Source organism: Ammospiza caudacuta, chromosome 12 (assembly GCF_027887145.1).
Source record: "Ammospiza caudacuta isolate bAmmCau1 chromosome 12, bAmmCau1.pri, whole genome shotgun sequence".
Classification (NCBI taxonomy): Eukaryota; Metazoa; Chordata; class Aves; order Passeriformes; family Passerellidae; genus Ammospiza; species Ammospiza caudacuta.
In genome coordinates this window covers 1,185,272-1,204,457 of record NC_080604.1, presented here as the reverse complement: position 1 = coordinate 1,204,457, position 19,186 = coordinate 1,185,272, and positions in this window count along the sequence as shown.

Sequence of the window (19,186 nt, the reverse complement as noted above, 5' to 3'; positions counted from 1 at the left end):
AACAGGTAGATTGAAAAGGCAGTGTGACAGAGTAGTAAGTGAGGAAGTTGAGCCACAAGGTGAGTGTGGCAAACTAAGACTCTCCTGGTACCGGGGAATTCTTAGTTTGTCACCGCCAGAAATGGGTCAGGGAAAAAGTAAGTTCCTTGACCCAGGGGCTGTGGATTGTGTGAAAAATTCACAGTCGTTTGAGGTATCTGGGAACCGTGAGCGGGGTTCTCCGGGGGGGGGGGCATTCCTCAGGACAGCCCACTGGGGATGATAATACGGTTTTGGGATGAATGGGAATCCTAAAGTGGAAAAAGTAAACAGAAAATAGTTAAGTATTACATGTTTAAATGGACAAAGGAAATATTCCAGAAAGATAATTTATATTGGCCCAAGTTTGGATCATTTGAGGATTAGATTTGCCAGGCTCTAAATATATATGTGAATTCAAAAGACCCTGTTAATCAGGAGGAGAGTGAGTATGCTGCCTTCTGGAGTCCCGAGGGGAGACATCAGGAAGAAGCTGATATGAACCATAAATGAGCCTTGCTTGGTCTTATCCAATGCAAGCTACTACAGCTCCAGAGCTCAGTCCCCAAGGGGACTGGGTGCCAGAAGCCAGCTCGCTCTCAAACCAAGGCCGCGGCACAGCCCTAGCAAGCAGGGAATATTCAGCTCTTAGTGATTAGGCAGCTCTTGTGATTTCAGCATTGCTTGCTAGGTAGCTTTCCCTTGGCCTAAGGCTCCAGCAGATGGTAGAGAGAGGAGAAGCAGAAGACGCTGGCTGTTCCACGAGTATGGCTTTATTGGAGGGTCCGTGAAGGGTCTCAGCTCTTCTTCTTCCCAGTTAGTAGGGGTACAGTATGCTACTATTATACCCTTGGCCCGGATCCAATCCTGACCAATGGCAAAGGTGTTGGAGTGACCATAAGTGACCAATAGTAGGGTTAACAACATATTGCCTTACATGGCTGTAGGGATAAGGTACAAGGCGGATGTCCCTGGAGACAGGAAACTTCTTTGCCGCTGTGTCAGCATTCTATTCTCCAAGGGGCCCTGGCTAAACCTGAGGGCTTTACTACAGAACCACGCCCAAATTTCTGGAACATTGAAGAGACCTGAAAGATGGATTTTAAGCCATCAAGTAATTGGAATCATTTGTATAACTCAAGAAGGAAGGAAATTTATTAAAATAGTAGGGCATACTCCTTGTAAATCCACATTGGTGGTTAATATGGATAATCATTCAAAAATTTGGTGACCTGAAAACCCTGTTGGATATTGGGGACCAATAAAAGAAATAAATTGTGAATGGGATGAACAGATTAATTTATGCTGGTACAAAAGTCCTGGAGCTAACCCTACCAATCCATCGAGAGCCTGAGGTCTTATTGGGAACAACTGGAGAAAACAGATAAGAGATGGAAAGCCTCAGATGGGATATATTGGATTTGTGAGCAATGAGCATACAGTGAGTTACCTCAAAAATGGAGAGGAACCTGTACTTTGGGAGTAATACAACCCGCCTTCTTTGTTCTACCAAGGTCTAGGAGCAATGTGCTAGGAACTCCACTGTATGAAACCATGCAGTGGAATAAAGGAGATTTGAATTTAAATTTTCCAACAGCAGGAGGGAATCAAAAATGGGAGGAGGATGAATGGCCTGCAAAACAAATTATAGCATATTATGACCCAGCAACATGGGCTCAGGATGGGTCATGGGGATATAAGACCCCAGTTTATCTCTTGAATAGATTAATAAGGCTCCAAGCAGTAGTGAAGGTGATGTCAAATCACACCTCCGGTGCCTTAAAAATGTTGGCCAGGCAATATACAGAAATGTGTGTGTTTGTGTACCAAACAGGACTGTCTGTTAGCAGAAGAAGGAGGAGTTTGTAGAATATTTAATGAATCTGAGTGCTGTGTAAAAATTGATGATTATGGGGAAGCTATTACAGGACTTGCAGAAGAAATTAAAAGGGTGGCTCATGTACCAGTACAAAAGTGGAATTCAATCTTGAAAACAGATTGGTGGGGTAACCTCTTTGGAAGTGTTTGGAGGAAAAAGTTAGAGTTCATGTTGTTATGCTCAATTCTGAGACTTCTGTTTCTGCCTTGTATGATTTTGTGTTTTATTAGGTTAATTCATTCAGTGATTCAGGGGATGCAGATTACAACAATGTCTCTAGATTCAGAATCAGCAGGAAAACGAAAACCAAGATCTATAATGGTATTAAAAGCTAAATCGACCGACTTAAAAAGATTGAAATAGACCAGGAAATGCTAACTAAACTTGAAAGAGAGTGTGAAAGACTAGAAGCAGGAATAGAAATGTTGGAAAAGTTTGAAGCTAAAAAGAGACAAGAAGAAAACCAAAATTTTGAAAAATATAAAAGATACCAGGGCACAGGCTTTTAAACACAGCACAAATCATAATGATCAAAAAGAGAAATGGGGGATTTGTGATAAATAGGTATGACTCGTGCTGATAAAAATTGAAAGAGTAATTGATATTGATACAGTAATTATTATTTGAGAATAATAAATAGTTAAAAAGTTCTAATGCCAAAGAAGAGAGGGAGAGGAGGGGCTCCAGCCCCCCTTTCCCAGCAGATGCTTTCAAGGACCACAGGAAAGAAACTGAAGATACAGCTGATAAAAATGAGTAAAGAACCTGGTTGGGTCCCAGAAAATGTTAATTATAAGGGATTTATTGCTTTGATATATAGATGCAGTCATATGTTAGTCTTGGCTTACATTGTAGTGGCTTGGTGCGCATGTGTAATCCAAAGGTGAATTAAAGGACAAAGAGGAAGAGGAGAGGTCTTCATCCAAAACGACCCCCAAAGACTTGTGCGACCACCAAACCGAGTGGCGGCGCATGCGTGATATAAGGGTGGTAATGAGGGCGGAGATAGAGATATGACGAACCGAAAATGGGAGGAGATGGCATTGACACATGGCATATAAGGGGTGATTTTCACTTGGCAAACACGTACATGATGTGGCAAGGGTCCCAGAACTCTGCCCTCCGTACCCCGCGGTTATTTTTGCTTATGCGCTATTATTGGAACCCCATTATCCCTTATTATAATCAAATTATATTGTACCAAATTTTATATTTTTTATTTTAACTATTCAATTAAAATCGTTACTACTTTTAATATTGTTTGGTTTTTTTATGATGGGATAATTGGGCAAACAGAACAAAACGAATCAATAAAATAAATTCAAACTGCAACAATCAAGAGCATCTTCAGAGACACAGTCTGACCAACCAGCAATGGAAGCTAGAAAAACAAAAAGGTTTTGCTGAGCAATGGCCCTTTGATGAAGCAAAACATTTACAATCAGGGCAGCCCATTTGTACAGATGGGGGCACACTCTGGGGGTACAGCTGAGGCCATGAGGTCACAGCAGGCTCAGGGGTCACAGCAGGCTCTGAGGTCACAGAGGTGCCAGACCCGGTGGTTGCACAGCAGCACAAGGAGCGAGCAGTCAGTGCTTGAGCACAACTGTTGCGGCAGCAGCAGCGGCGGTGGCAGCAGTGGTGCTGACATTGGGACAGCGGTGTCAGGACAGCGGTGGCAGCAAGAGCTGCGGGACTGGCAGAGGGCAAGGCAGCATGGCCCTTGCTCTGCGCCTCTTCCTCCTGCTCCTCCTGGCCGTGACCCTGCCTGCCAGGGCTGCCCAGGCTGCTCCGCTGCAAGCGCGGCCAGCAGGTGAGCCGGCAGCCTGGCTCCCCTTTCCCGGGACAGCGCTCCCTGCTCCCCGGGAAGCGCTGGGGATGGTTTTCCCAGGCCTTGAGGGAGGGTTTCCTCTGGGTGAGGGAGAGAGCCCCCAGGGCCCTGGGCAGCCCCAGTTTCCTCTCCATGCATGTGTCACAGGGCCTGCAAAGTGGGTGCAGAGTGACCAGGAGCCAGCCCAGAGCTCCCCAGGCCCCTGTGCAGTTTGGCCTTGTCCATTCACACCTGGCTCCCATAGCCTTAACCAAGCCCCTGGCAGTGCCCTGTTCCCAAAGGCAGAAGGGGATCCCAACACAACACAGAAATGGTTCTGATCAGTGCTCCCTTCTAGACTGGAAGTATGACACGGGTGTTTTGGAAGGCCTGATGAATCATGTTTTGAAGTTCTTGGAGGATGCTGGAGGCAAGTTCTCTGTGTGCCTTTCCCGAGACAATAAGCAATGTGACAAGAGCTCACTCATAAGCCATGTCCTTTAACATAATCTTAAGATACAAGGATTCTGAAAACCTTACCCGGCTCCTTTCTGGAGCCCTGAGGGATCCCACAGGATCGCTCTCAGAGGGAGGAAGGAGCATTTAGCTGTCCATCCTCCTCTCGTGTGCAATGCCAGTGTGTCCTTCCGTGAGCTCTGTGCAGCCACAGAGAAGAGCAGAGAGGGCAGGGATCAGGCCCAGGGCTCTGCCCCGGGGTTGAGCCTTGCCTGCAGCCTGAGGATCTCCTACAGTGCCACGGGTGCTGTTCTGTCCTGCCTTTCTTTGCAGCTGAACCAGTTGGTGAAGGTGATCTGGCTTCCCAACCCACGTCCCGGACTGAGCCTCTGGGAGGTGGTGAGGGTAGGTCAAGGTCTTTCCCCTGGGAGAGCTGCCAGCTCAGAGCCCAAAGCTCGGCCAGGGGGGCATCGCTGCAGGTGCCAGGACACAGCCATGCACGTGTGTGCCCTCGCCCTGCGCGATCCCCTCACCGCTCCTGCGGCTCAGTGCTGCCCGTGCAGCTCAGCAGAGATGGCAGAAACTTTTGAGGCTGTTCAGTTACAGATGTGTCTGAAGGGAGGAGTTTTCCTGTCCCTGTGATCAGTCCTACACGGAAGCCAGGCTCCCGTCGCAGGGGTGAGTAGCGTGTCCCTGCTTTCCCCACAGGCTGAGCCCTGCTTCTCTGGCATCCATTCATGGGAAATGGAACTTCTTTCTCTTAAGGTCCTCCGAGAGGGAAGAACAAACCTAGAGATGAGAAGAAATCACTTGAGTCAAACAACATCTTGAAACAAATACTGGAGACACTGCACATAGAGAATGGTGAGAGCATTTCCCTCTGCCTTCTCCTGGGTCTCAGCATCCGGGGACTTTGTCTGCCCATCTGGACACGCCGTGCCCGAACAGCGGGAAGGGATCCATGGCAGCCTCGCTGCCACGCTGCTGCTTCCACGCCCTGCAGGGCTGTTTGCCAGCCTGGCCTGGCTGCAGCTTCTCCCCAGCCTCTGCAGGAAGGCTGACAGGCAGGCAAAACTACACCACGGGCAATGTACACCCTGAGATCCCCAGCAATTCCCTTGTCTCCAGGCACATCAGGTGTAGGGGCTCTTTGGAAAATGGACCAGTCTGGGACAGTACCAAAATCCAGTGTATTTCCTGATCCTTATCCATGCCAGGCACAGCCACAGGAGGTAATTGCTGTGCCTCTGGGCCTGAGCCCAGCTGAGGCTTGAGCTGCCCTCTCTGCTGCTTGGCACTGCGGGCACAGCCCAGTCAAGACGGGCACAGCCCAGAGGAATTGTCCCGAGCAGGCTCAGGGCACTCGGGTACTGAGCTGTGCTGCTGGGCTCCCTCCGTGGGAGACACGTCCCCAAACCTGGGAGCGGCTGCACGGGGTGCCCATGGTGGGGAAAGGGCAGAGGGGCAGAGCAAGGCTCCACTGGGTCCTGACAGGGCCTGGCCACGTGCCCTTGAGGACTGGGCAGTGTCCCAGCACAAGGAAGGCAGGAGGGACAGAGGGAGGCAGAGATAGCTGTGGCACTGCCTGCTGCAGTTTCCCTCTGGGCTTTAGGGAGGATTTCCTCTGTATGTGAAGGAGAGAGCCCCAGGGCCCTGGGTGGCCCCTCTTTCCTCTCCAGTGATGTTGCAGAGGGCAGGGAAAGAGGCTAGAGAGTTTTCCGGAGCCTGTCCAGAGCTCCTCAGGCCCCTGTGCAGCTCTGGCCATGTCCATTCACACCTGGCTTCCATGGCCTTACCAGACCCCTTTGCAGTGCTGATTTCCCAGAGGCAGAAGGGGATCCCAGCAAACCATGGAAAATGTGCTAATCTGTGCTCTGTTCTAGATGAGGTCGCTGGGAAGGATTCTCCATTAGCTTTGCTGCAGAAAGTTTTGAAGCCTTTGGAGTCTCCTGCAGGTATGTTCTCACTGTCCCACCAAGGAGTAACCATTGACAACCTGGAAGACCAGGAGACAGAAATTTTTGTGGCTGTTGAGTTACACGTGTGTCTGCAGGGAGGACTTTTGCTGCTCCTCTTCTCCTTCCTGCACGCAAGCCCAGCTCCCATCACAGGGGTGAGTAGAGTGTCCGTGCTGACCCCACAGGCTGAGCCCTGCTTTTGTGCCATCCAGTCATGGGAAATGGAACTACTTTCTCTTAAGGTCCTCCAAGAAGGAAGAACAAACCTAGAGGCGAGACGAAATCGCTTAAGTCAAACGACATGTGGAAAGAAATACTGGAGAAACTGCACAAAGAGAATGGTGAGAGCATTTCTCTCAGCCTTGTCCTGGGGCTCAGCAGCCGGGGGCTTTGGCTGCACATCTGGACACGCCGTGCCTGGCACAGCAGGAAGGGATCCATGGCAGCCTCGCTGCCCTGCTGCTGCTTCCACGCCCTGCAGGGATGTTTGCCAGCCTGGCCTGGCTGCAGCTTCTCCCCAGCCTCTGCAGAAAGGCATTGGGCATCAGCTGACAGGCAGACCAAACATCAACAGACCCTGAAACTCCCCACAATATCCTGGTCTCTACATTAGGAAAAGGAGGTGGTTTGCACCAGGGAGTGATCTGAGCCAGGCCCAATAACCTGGCCATTTTCCTGGTCTTTAACAAATATTGCCTCCTGTAGATGCCAGCACTCAAATAGCAAACAGTTCCCTCTGATGCAGCTGTCTCCCTTCCTTTCTTAAGAGATGGACATAGAGGTTCTGTGGAAAGCAGCATTTCCTGAAGGAAGCAGTCGCTCTTCGTTGCCAGCCCCTGCCACAGGAAAGGAGGAGATGCCAGACACAGGCACAGGCACAGAAGGTAATTGCTGTGCCAGGCTCAGCCCTTGGCAGGGCTGTGTGGCAGCAGCTCTTCCCCAGGGCCTGCCCTGCACAGGCCCGGCAGCAGCCAAAGCTGGAGGTGCCTTTGGAGCTCGTTCACAGCCCCGGGGAAAGGGGACTCGTGCACCAACGTCCCTCCCGCTGCAGCTGCTCCGGAGCTGGCCCTGAGTGCCCAGAGGCCCAAGGCACAGGAGCAGCCCCGAGCGGGAGCCCTGCCGCGAGCCCGGGGCCAGAGCCAGCCTTGGCACACAAAGGAAACAGTTCTCATCTTGGTTTGCTTCCAGACTGGGATACTGGGACGACTTATCCATTAACCTGGAGGTTTGAAATTGTGAAGCCCACTGAGGGTTCTGCAGGTGCGTTCTCATGGTCCCACCAAGGCGTAATCATTGACAAGCTGGCAAGAACCAGGTGACAGAAACTTCTGTGGCTGTTCAGTTACAGATGTGACTGCAGGGACAACTTCACCAACTCCTGGGCTGCATAGTGAGCACCAAACCAGCTCCCATCACAGCGGTGAGTAGCGTGTCCCGGCTGGCCTCACAGTCTGAGCCCTGCTTTTGTGGCATCCATTCATGGGAAATGGAACTACCTTCTATCAAGATCCTCCAACAGTAAAGCCCAAACACACGACAGACAAATTCCAGAAATCATTTGAAGTCATGTGGCAACTGCTAAAGAAAGTGCTTCAGGGAGGACAAGGTGGGTGCATTCCCTCAGCCTTGCCCTGGGGCTCAGCAGCCGGGGGCTTTGGCTACACATCCGGACACGCCGTGCCCGGCACAGCGGGAAGGGATCCATGGCAGCCTCGCTGCCCCGCTGCTGTTCCACGCCCTGCAGGGCTGTTTGCCAGCCTGGCCTGGCTGCAGCTTCTCCCCAGCCTCTGCAGGAATCATCAGGGGCATCAGCTGACAGGGAGCCCAAACTGCACCACGGGCCATGCACACCCTGACATCCCCTGCAATTTCCCTGTCTCTGAGCAGATCAGGAGGCGCACAGTTGTTTGCACAAGGGAGTGCTCCTGCCCAATCCCAAGAGTCTGAGCGTTTTCCTGATTCTTATCCGTGTCTTTGAGAAGCAATGCCTCCTAAGCTGCGCCCTTGCCGATGGGAAACAGCCCCATCTGACCCAGTGTTCCTTTTCCTTTCTCCAGAAGTGGATGCAGAGGCTGTGCTGAAGGCGGCGTTTCCCACAGGAAGCAGGGATTCTGTGCCAGCCTCTGCTGCAGGAAGGCAGGCCATGCCAGGCACAGCCACAGGAGGTAATTGCTGTGCCTCTGGGCCTGAGCCCTGCTGAGGCTTGAGCTGCCCTCTCTGCTGCTTGGCACTGCGGGCACAGCCCGGACAAGACGGGCACAGCCCAGAGGAATTGTTCCGAGCAGGCTCAGGGCACTCGGGTACTGAGCTGTCCTGCTGGGCTCCCTCCGTGGGAGACACGTCCCCAAACCTGGGAGCGGCTGCACGGGGTGCCCATGGTGGGGAAAGGGCAGAGGGGCAGAGCAAGGCTCCACTGGGTCCTGACAGGGCCTGGCCACGTGCCCTTGAGGACTGGGCAGTGTCCCAGCAGAAGGAGGGCAGGAGGGACAGAGGGAGGCAGGGATAGCTGTGGCACTGCCTGCTGCAGTTTCCCTCTAGGCTTTAGGGAGGATTTCCTTTGTGTGTGTGAGGGAGAGAGCCCCAGGGCCTTGGGCTGCTCCAGCCGCCCCACCAGGGACATTGCCCAGGACCTGCAAAGATTGTGGAGAGTGACCAGGAGCTAGGCCAGCGCTCTCCAGACCCCTGTGCAGCTTTGGCCATGTCCATTCACACCTGGCTCCTATGGCCATTCCCGACCCCCTTGCAGTGCCCTTTTCCCAGAAGCAGAAGGGGATCTCAGCACAGCATGGAAATGGTTCTGATCTGTGCTCTGTTCCAGACTGGAATCGTAACATGGATTATTTGGATGCCCTGCTGGACAATGGCTTGCAATTCCTGGAAGATGCTGGAGGCAAGTTCTCAGTGTGCCTTTCCCGAGACAATAATCACTGTCTATGTCAATAGAACTCCCTCGCCTTCCATTTCCCTTAACATAATCTCATGGTTGAAAGATTCTTGAATTCTTGGACTGCTCCTTATGGAGCCCTCAGTGATCCCACAGGATTGCTGTGAATGAGAGGAAGGAGCATTTAGCTGTCCATCCTCTTCCCATGTGCAATGGCCGTGTCCTTCTGTGTGCTCTTTGCAGTCACAGAGAAGGGTAGAATGGGCAGGGTCCAGGCCCAGGGCTGTGCCCCGGGGCTGAGCCTTGCCTGCAGCCCGAGGATCTCCTACAGTGCCATGGGAGCTGTTTTGTCCTGCCTTTCTTTGCAGCTGAACCTGTTGCTGAAGGTGATCTGGCTTCCCAAACCACATCCAGGACTGAGCCTCTGGGAGGTGGTGAGGGTAGGTCAGGGCCTTTCCCCTGGGAGAGCTGCCAGCTCAGAGCCCAAAGCTCGGCCAGGGGGGCATCGCTGCAGGTGCCAGGACAGAGCCATGCACGTGTGTGCCCTCGCCCTGCGCGATCCCCTCACTGCTTCTGCGGCTCAGTGGTGCCCGTGCAGATGAGCAGAGATGGCAGAAGCTTCTGTGGCTGTTGTGTTACAGATGTGTCTGCAGGGAGGATTTCTCCAGCGGCTCGGCTGGATTCTTGGGAACAACCCAGCTCCCATCGCAGGGGTGAGTAGTGTGTCCCTGCTGACCCCACAGGCTGAGCTCTGCTTTTGTGGCATCCATTCATGGGGAATGGAACATGGAACAAAAGGAAAGACCCATGATAGTGCAGCCAAAATGTCTCTTGACTCAAATGAATTCCTGAGACAAACACAGAATGGGGGCTGGACAAAGTGGGTGCATTCCTTCAGCCTTGTCCTGGGGCTCAGCAGCCGGGGGCTTTGGCTGCACATCTGGACACGCCGAGCCCAGTACAGCCAGAAGGGATCCATGTCAGCCTTGCTGCCCCGCTGCTCCTTCCACGTCCTGCAGGGCTGTTTGCCAGCCTGGCCTGGCTGCAGCTTCTCCCCAGTCTCTGCAGGAAGGCATTGGGCATCAGCTGCCACACAGACCAAACCGCACCACTGGCCTCAGATCCCCTGCAACATCCCTGTCTCTGAGCTAATCAGGAGGCACAGCTATTTGGAGGAGGGAGTGTTCTGGCCCAGCCCCAACAGCAGGGGCATTTCCCAGTCTTTTCACCGACTTTTACAAGCAGTGCCTCCTGCCGATGTCACCTCCCCAGTGGGGAATGTTGCCATCTGATTCAGCTTTGCCTGTTTCTTTTTCAAGTGATGGGCCAAAAATCTGTGCAGAAGGAGCCACAACACGGAGGAAGCAGTGGGTCGGTGTCAGGCTTTACTGCAGGAACAAATGTGATGCCAAGCACAGGTGAAAGCACAGAAGGTAATTGCTGTGCCAGGCTCAGCAGGGCTCAGCCCTTGGCGGGGCTCTGTGGCAGCAGCTCTTCCCCCAGGGCCTGCCCTTGCATGGCCCAGCAGCAGCCAAAGCTGGAGGTGCCTCTGGAGCTCATTCACAGCCCCAGGGAAAGGGGACTCCTGCACCAACGTCCCTCCCACTGCAGCTGCTCCGGAGCTGGCCCTGAGTGCCCAGAGGCCCAAGGCACAGGAGCAGCCCCGAGCGGGAGCCCTGCCGCGAGCCCAGGGCCAGAGCCAGCCTTGGCTCCCGACTGGGCAGGGGCTGCACTGGGTCCTGACAGGGCCTGACTCTGTGCCCTGGGGCTGGGGGAGCTGTCACGGGGCAGGGAGGGCCAGGGCTGGCAGTGGCTGCTCAGGGATGGCTTTTGGCCCGTGTCCCTCCGAGCAGGGTCTGCCCAAGCAGCTGCGCTGCTCCGGGCTCTCCTCCCAGCCTGCTGGGCTTTGTTGGGTGGCACAGCCTGTGCCAAGGGGCGGCAAGGTGCCTGCAGGCCCCAGCTCTGGGGGAAACGGAGAACGTCCTGCCCGAATCCACCATGCTGCCAGCTCAGCAGAGCAGCACAACACGGGCTGACGCTCCCCGTGGCTCTCACAGATGCAGCTGGAACCTCAGCACATGTTCCTGATTCCCAGAAGGGCCCTGGAGGGGGTTTCTGTCAGGGAACAGGCTGCTGGCTGGGGTTACTGGCAGGCCTACTTCTTTTGGAGCTTGTCATCATGTTGTGCTGCTTTGGAATCTGGTATTCCTGGAAGAGAAACAGGTGAGTGTTTTGTTGCTCTCCCCTTGAAACAGCTTCTTTTGAAAGTCTACTGCAGACAGGAAACATTCCCAGTGAGGCTGCGGTGTCGGTGTGGCCAGTCCATGATTGTCCAAAGAACTCTGCTGAGGGTTCTGCTGCTGCCCAGAACTTTCAGTGGCCTCCTCATTGCTGGGCCTTGTCCTGGGTGGCCTGCTGGGGCTGCAGCCAGTGCTGGCTCCCACTGAGGCTGCCTGGCCAAGGGAAACCCCAGGGGCACAGGGCAGAGGCAAAGCACGGTGGGGAGCAGAAAGAGCAGGGACGAGATTGCCCTTGAAAGGCAGAGGCGCTCTGGGGCCCGCTCCTGCCCAGGGAGCCTGCCCAGAGCCGTGCCCTGCTCGCCTGAGCCTTGAGGGACAGCTGTGCAGCTGGGCCAAGCTGTGCCAGCAGCTCCAGCCGTGCTGGGGAGCCTTGCCAGCTCTGGGCCCTGCTGTGCAGGAGGCTCCCTGTGTGCCACTGGCAGCTGGGGCCTCAGCCACCTCCTCTCTCCACAGTTCCACCTCTGGACAGCAGTTTAAAGGCGGCAGCACCTCACACCCAGAGGGCCTGGGCAGCCCTCTCAAGAGCTCTGAGAAGAGGACCCCGGAACGGCCATCTAAGACGAAACCTGCTATTTTCCCAGTGTAGATCCCACTGCCACCTCCTCTCCCCATGTGTATCCCTGAGCTGCCCTCATCCCCTTTTTGATCTTCCTCTGTCCCGTCCCAGCCCATTCCCGAGTTCTTCTATAGACCCCAGCAGCAGCCCAGCACCCTCCAGCCCCTCCTGAGACCAACACGTCCCTTCCTCTGCCCCCGAGCCCCCTTGCCGTGCCCTCCTCTAAACAACCCTGTAGGTTACACCCCTGTGGAAAACGACAATCACTTGTTTTTAAAATTTTAAGGTTTAATAAAATGGTTATATAGATAGTCATACAATTAGAGTAATGAGAATTTGCACATTTTGGATTAGGACAATATGATACAATGGAAACAAAGAGTTACGGACGTCCAGGTACAATAGAGTAATAACAATTTGGACAAATTGAATTAAGACAATATGAGACAATAAAAGCAAAGAGTTACGGACGTCCGGGTACCTTTTTCTGGGCAGCACAAGCTCAAAAGAGGACACCTGTTATCAGAGGATTAACCCTTAAAAACAATACCCTGTTGAACATTCATACACTTCATACATGATGCATAAATTCCATTCAAATACAGGATTCTGTGCACTCATCATCAACTTCTTCCTCTGAATCCTAACAGTGCCTTCGAGGCGGGAACAACTTTGTTTCTTCTGATAAGAGGGCAATGAATTCCTTTTCTCTGACAGATTTATGTGTCCTGTGGCTGCTATGTTGCTGTGAGTCACTTCTTTAAAAAACAGTATCATACATACTGTAGCTCCTATTTTAACATTTTTTTATAAGCTAAAACTATATTTAACATACTACTGAAACAAATTAATACAGCATTACATTGTAACACAACACCTATAATATTCATTTTAGTATTTGCGAAAAGCCAATCATAAAGTAGGCGTTTTTCACACCCCCCATCCCCACCCAGGTAGGTGATGGCCCCTTCTTCTATTGCAATAAAGAGGTGGAGCTGTCACCCCAGTGTCCGGGTGGCAGCAGCAGCAAAGCCCAGCCGGCAGCAGCACTGGCTCAGCTCCGTGCCCAGGAGCAGCCATGGATGCCCACGGTGTGGGCAGGCAGGAGCCAGGCAGGGGCTGCTGTGACCAGCGGCAGGGTCCCCAGGGCTGGGGGAGCCCATGCTGAGCGTCCCTGGGCTGAGGGCACATTTCCTTCCCTGGCATCATCTGGGCCCGCACCTCCTCCAGTGGCAAGCCCAGGAAAAGAGGGAAGCCATCAAGAGCATCTCCAGGGACACAGCCTGACCAGCAATTCCAGCAGGCAAAACAAAGCCCCACCCTAATTAACACACACTTGATGGAACCTAATTGATGGCCCATCACCAATGCAGGGTGCTGCACAGGGTCTGCTGCTCTGGACGAGGGCCAGAAGGGGAGGGAAGGGAAGGGCTGTGTGGCCTTGGGGCCCGATGGGGCTGATGAACAGCCCCAGAGGCACAACAGCCCAGCTGCAGGCACACTCCCTTTCCTGGTCAGAACCCTAGCCGTAGCTGCCCTGGCCTTCCCCGTAAGGCACCTGGGGGCTTTGGGGGCCCCCATAAGGCGCACGAGGGGCTGGGGTCCCTTGTGGGACACACAGGGATATTTTAGGCTCCCTCTGAGGCACGGAGGGCGCTGGAATTTTGTGCGAGGGATACCCGGAGTTAGGGATCTCTCCCAAGGTGTGCAGGGTGCTGGGGTCTCTGCTGAGAACCATGACGGGGTTTTGGGGTCTCACTTCACATGCGGAGAGGGCTGTGGGCTCTCATAAGCGTCCCGGGGCCTCGCGCCCCTCCTGCTGCCCGCAGTGGGGCGGGAGTCTCTGCTGAGGCCCGCAGGGCTTGGGGCCCTCCCGCGCTCCCTCCCGAGGCCCTCCGGGCCCGTCCGGCTCGGAGCTGCCGCGGCCCTGGAGCAGCCGCCGTGCCGGGACGGCGCTGGCGACGAGCCCAGCCGGAGCTGCCCCGCCGGGTCGCGCTGCACGGGAACGGCACGGGCGGCGCTGAGCGCCTGCCAGGCGGCGCCACAGCCCCGGCCCTGCCTCCTTCGGGGCCGGGCACACACAGCCCCGCAGGCAGAGCGGCGGCTCCGGGCTCCGCTCGGTGCCCGAGGGGACGGAACCGATGCCACAGGAGCCTGGGGAGCCCCGCGCAGGGCCCTGGCGCTGCCCGCCCGCCTCTCCTGTGGCCATCCCGGGCGGCAGGGGCTCGCTCTGGGCGAGCTAACGGCTCCTGCCACTGCCCTGACAACGCTGAGGGGCCTTCGGGACCGGGACTGGGCTTGCCAGGAAGACAATTCATAGGAGACTTGCTCAGGCCTTTTACAAGATTTACTGCGAATCAACTTAAAATCACAGGCTAAATCGGGTGGTTTAACGCCGGGGGATCTGCACTCTCGTCCCGCAGCCACAGCAACTGCTAGAGTGACCGGTGGAGACCACGAATCCCGCCACTCCCAGGTTCGTTGCCAGGACCCCGAGTTCTGGCTCCGTCTGCAGTGTAGCCACACAGGCGAGAGCAGCACTGCGAAGCACTAAGGCGAAGGAAGGAAGGACTGGACGCAAGTAGGGATGCCCAGCCGCTCTACTGACACAGCCGGGGCCAGCACCGGTTTCACAGAAAAACTGTTGGGGGGGCAGTTATAAAGGCGAAGGGCGTGATACGAGGGGACTCAAGGGACCAATGAACGAAGCCCAGGGGAGGAGCGAGGGACACAACCGAACCAATAGCAATGGCACAGGGGAGGGAGAAGCGTCAGGGGACAAATCATGTGTTAAGTAAGGCAAGATTGACACAGAAATTTCTCGAAATGAAAGGGGGCTGCTTACAATGATGGACATGGAACTGACGGGAGAAACAAAATTTTATGAGGGAGAACCTGGGGGGAACCAAGGGTCAAACCAAAATCTTAATTTCCAAAATAACCAACTTTACAATAAAACCCGTATAAAACACACAATGCCACAGGGATTCCTTGAAGACGCTTTGTAACTCCCCGTGGTGCCGGGCCAGGCCGGGTCTCAGTGTAAGGAATGAAATCCAGGAGATGAGAGCTCTTTTCAGAGTTGTCATTGGTAGTTGACGTTAATGAAATTGATAAGGTCTTTATTTGAAATATTGGTCTATTGTTAAACATTGAATGTTAGAGTTCTAGGACTTGCCTTCAGTTGCCGTTGCTGACTGTTACTATTTTACCTGTATTCGTATCTCTTCTTGTCATACTCTGTATTTGTACCCCTTGTTAGTCATTTGTTAAACTTTGAATGTTAGTATTCTAAGACTTGCTTTTAGCTGCCGCTGTTAGATGTTGCTATTTCACCCTGTATTTTTATCTTTCCCCGTCATTCTCTGTATTTGTTCCCCTTTCCGTCTCACCCGGGATTTGTATCCATTCCCTTTGGGAACCACTTTTCCTACTCCCCTCCTCGCAGGAGGACTTGCACCCGGACTGAATTTAAATGAGAGGCTGTGGGAACTATATGAACCCTCTCAAAACAGCAAACCAGCACATAAACTTTGACTTTAGCCCATCAGAACCACACTAAGCCACCCACTCTTGGCCAGAGCCGGATTCCGTCCTGTCCCCATAATTTTGATAGTACCCAGCTTTGAAGATACCCCTCGGCTGTGAGCCAATATTTGCCTTCCTAAGGACTCTGGTGAGGATGGAAGGCCCATCTGTGCCAAGAGACAAAGCTGTACTCTTCCTCCTCAGCGTCGTCCAGTGGGAGCAGTGGCGGTGTGCGTGACACCTCGGGTTCCCCGCCCAGAGCTGTCTTTAATAAAGGCATTTTAAATTAGCTCCTCTCCTGGCCCTATTTCTAACACCAGCGAGCACCAACACCCAGCAGCTCTCATGTATGCAGCACGGCTGGCACCGGGGACACGAGTCAACATCCCTCCAGCTGCCCGCTCTGCCTGCAGGCTGTCACACAACAGCAATGTTCCAGCCAGAACAGGCATTTTTACATCCTCAGCACCACGTGCTCTTGTGGTCCTGCTAGTGCATCAGAGAGAAAAGCCAAATGTGACAGACCAAACTTGACTGTAGGAGAGGGATGGCTCAGCAGAGGCTCTGGGGACCTGTGGTGCCAGCCAGTGCCCGGGCACTCGGACACAGCAGCAATACCCCAGACTGTCACACTTCACCTGGGAGGGTATCAAAGCCCAGGGGTTCTTTGTTCAGAGCCCCCCAGAGGCACCAGCTCAAGCTGCCACCGTTCCACCACCATAAAATTGTTTTAAGGATCTAGAGGTCCAACACTCTGCTATGGAGGACATTCCACATTTCCAGTCTTTTGGGCATTTAGGACCTTTTGATTTTCCTTTGCACCCAAGAAAAATAAATCTCCAAATGTGCACAAAAAACTCCTTTAGCATTTCCTCCTTTTATTTTCAGCTGATTTTTACATTGTTCTCTGCTACCTTGTCCTTGTTATGAATAAGAAGCTTGACTAGGCCAATATTCAAGCAGCAATCAATTTATTATTTAATATGGTAAGGTATGAGCAATACAGCGCTGGGTACAGTGGGGGAAGTTTTCCCTCCAACTGCACACCGATAATTGAGGGTTACAGGTATTTATAGGTGTACTCATCACCTTTTTTCAGCAGTTTCTATTTCCAATCTTTTACTCATCAGCAATTTTTATTCCAAATTATTACATCTCAATTCCATACACTGTTGTGATTTTAATTTCTCAGGATGTATCTGAAAGGAGTATCCCCAGATGGTGGTGGTCCAGTTTCCAAAAGAAGAAAGACGACTCCCATCTGGTGGGGTCCAGCTCCCCAGATGTGTGTCCACCTTTTAATCGAAGAGACTCTAAATCTCAGAACAGTGATGTCCAGCTTCCCTTTGGTCAAAACTATAAACCTTTGAGGTGATGTTCATCTTCTTCTCTCAAGCTCTTTTTCTCTGCTTCCATAAGGCGTGAGATAAGCATATTTCCTTTATATATATTTCAAAGCTATAGTTTCAATTATACAAGTTATATTCTAAAATTATACTTCAAAACGTTATTATTGCAGAGCTTTTTATGGATTAAATGCAAGCAAAAAGCAACATCTTTAACACCTTAGCTCCAATGCTCTTAAATCAACCAGGGTTGATTGCAAACAAAAGATAGGTTCAAAGGCCTTTTTCCATGCTTTATTCTCCTCAGTTATTATTAGAATTCACAGCTCTCCCATTGTCGGTGTCCACACATTTCGCATTCACAACTACACACATCGCCTGTTTGTACCTGGCACGAAACACAACTTTGTATTTCACAATCCCCCCTCTGCTTGTATAAATTTTCATTTCTCTTACTCATTCGTGTCTGGGCTTCAACTCTGGCTAAAACTTTGGGAGCTTTCTCTTTTTGGTCTCTTATCTTTAATTTCATTATTTTGGTTATCTTAGCTCTTTTCTCAAATCTACCAGCTTCTCTGGTAGCCAGTTCTGAGTCGGTTACTGCAATCTGCATGCTTTGAAGAACCGAGTGGATTGGTTGGATAAAACATGGAATAAGGCAAGGTAGAAACAATAACCTAGCTAATGAGGACAATATCAGGAACCCTTTTTTCTTCTACTAAGTTCCTCCTCTAAGCATCTGGTCTCACCATGAGGCTTGAAGAATGGAATTCTGTTTTTGGACAGGGACATGAGCCACCCTTTTGATCTCTGCTGCTAAACCCCGGATGGTTTCTCCGTAGTCATCAATCTCAACTTTTCTATCTATGGGGCAGTTCTCTGTAAGCTTTTTGTCCACAAATCTAATATATACCATTTGGGCTTTCATTGGGTCATTTACACCTTCAGGTTTTAAATTTTCTCCAACCCAGTATAATTTGCCACCTATAGTGCACATCTTTAATTGGTTATGGTCATAGCACACTTCACTAACATGGGAATGTGCCATGAACATTGATTCTATTTTTCCCCCAATCCAGACAGTATGATTGCATTTGTCACAGACAGCTGGAGCAATAGGCTCTGATCCTGCAGCTCGCTCGTGGATTACGTGGAGTTCAGGAGTGAGGCTATTAAGGCCCATTGCCTGGGATGCAATGATCAATACAGTGAAAATAATCCTCAAGGGGTTGAACTCTCTACCTCTCTCAAGGCCCCTTGGGTTGCATCCAAGGGCCGAGATGTAGATCTTCTCGGTAGCAGGGTTTATACCTTGGGATTTAGTCACTGATATTTTCCATTTCATTTTTGCCTTTTGACTCATGAGCCTTCAGATCTCTATTTATCGTGGTTGTGGTCCGAATCTTTTTAATTCAGGCTAATTGGCCCCTGAGTTCGGGGGATGTGCGACTACAATAGGGTTGGTGTATGTGCCTCCCCCTCTTCCAGCGGTACTTGGCTTCCTGCCACTCTTTTGCTTTAATTTGATATTCGTCCAGTATCCAATTGCTCTTGTCACACTCTACTTTTTCTAATTTGGCTTTTGGTACTTCCTGCAAATCAATTCCTGCTCTTGTTCCGTGTACCCAGGTTCTCTACCAGCCTTTATCTCCTGTTTTAATATATCCTTTCCTTACTGGAGCCCACTGATAAAGTTTTATCAGTTTCTTTCTCTATTTCTTTCATACAATTACAGCAGAGAGCATTAGGGATCTGTCCCCTTGGTAGGTTTGTATACCAAAATTCTTCACACTCTATACACTTAAAACAACCCCATGGATAACACTTACAGTTTAGAGTAGTACTTTCTACCTCTCGTGAGTACAATTGGTTTTACAGCTTAAGGTAGGAGCGTTTTCGTGACATACATCAGTCTCTTTTTAACTTGATTTTCAGTTCTCCGGGGGTAGATGCAATTCTCCACTGGGATTCAGCAGGTGTCTCTGTCGGTGGTTCCATCTCTGTCGGTGGTTCCACTGGGCCTTTGACCCGCGACGCCTGGGTCCAGCCTTTTACCGCAGTTGGACAGCTGTATCAGTGGTCAGCAGAGTTAAGTATGGACCTTCCCATCTAGGAGACAAACTCTCTTCCTTCTAGCTTTTAATCAGCACCCAGTCATCTGTTTTATTTGATGTCTGCTAAATCTGAGAGGGGCTGATTGAGCAATTACACCTTTTTCCCTTAGTTCTAGGACATGTTGTCCCATCTTCTGGATGTACTTTTGAATAGTCATATCGGCTATGACTGCTGATGTTTGGGGTACTTCCTGGGAATAAGGCATCCCATAAAGCATCTCACATGCAGAAAGTCCCGTATCTGCATTTGGAAGTGTCCTTCTATTAAGCAATGCTAAAGGTAAACATTTGACCCATGACATTTGGGCCTCAATCATTAATTTTGTTAACTGCTGTT